Here is a 598-nt window from a genome sequence, read left to right as displayed (position 1 = left end):
GAGACCCCTATGGAAACACCTATAATCCTTCATGGAGAAATCATCCAAATCTTTCATGGAAGGATCAACAGAGACCTCAACGAGGTTTCAACAACAATGATGGTGGAAGAAACAGGTTTAGCAATGGCAAACCTTTTCCATCATCTTCTCAGCAACAGACAGAGAGTTCTAAGCAGAACACCTCTGACTTAGCAACCATGGTCTCTGATCTAATCAAAACCACTCAAAGTTTCATGACTGAAACAAGGTCCTCCATTAGAAATTTGGAGGCACAAGTGGGACAGCTGAGTAAGAAAATTTCTGAACTCCCTCCTAGTACTCTTCCAAGCAATACAGAAGAAAATCCAAAAAGAGAGTGCAAAGCCATCAACATGGCCGAATTAGGAGAGGAGGGAGAGGCAGTGAATGCCACTGAGGAAGACCTCAATGGACGTCCACTGGCCTCCAATGAGTTCCCCAAAGAGGAACCATGGGAATCTGAGGCTCAAAATGAGACCATAAGAGATTCCATTGGATTTACTTCTGCCATTCATGAGCTCTGAAGAGTATTCTTCCTCTGAAGAGGATGAATATGTCACTGAAGAGCAAGTTGCTAAAT

This window comes from Arachis duranensis, chromosome 2, assembly GCF_000817695.3.
Source record: "Arachis duranensis cultivar V14167 chromosome 2, aradu.V14167.gnm2.J7QH, whole genome shotgun sequence".
Classification (NCBI taxonomy): Eukaryota; Viridiplantae; Streptophyta; class Magnoliopsida; order Fabales; family Fabaceae; genus Arachis; species Arachis duranensis.
The sequence above is the reverse complement of the archived record's forward strand: the minus strand, read 5'-3'. Positions refer to the sequence as shown.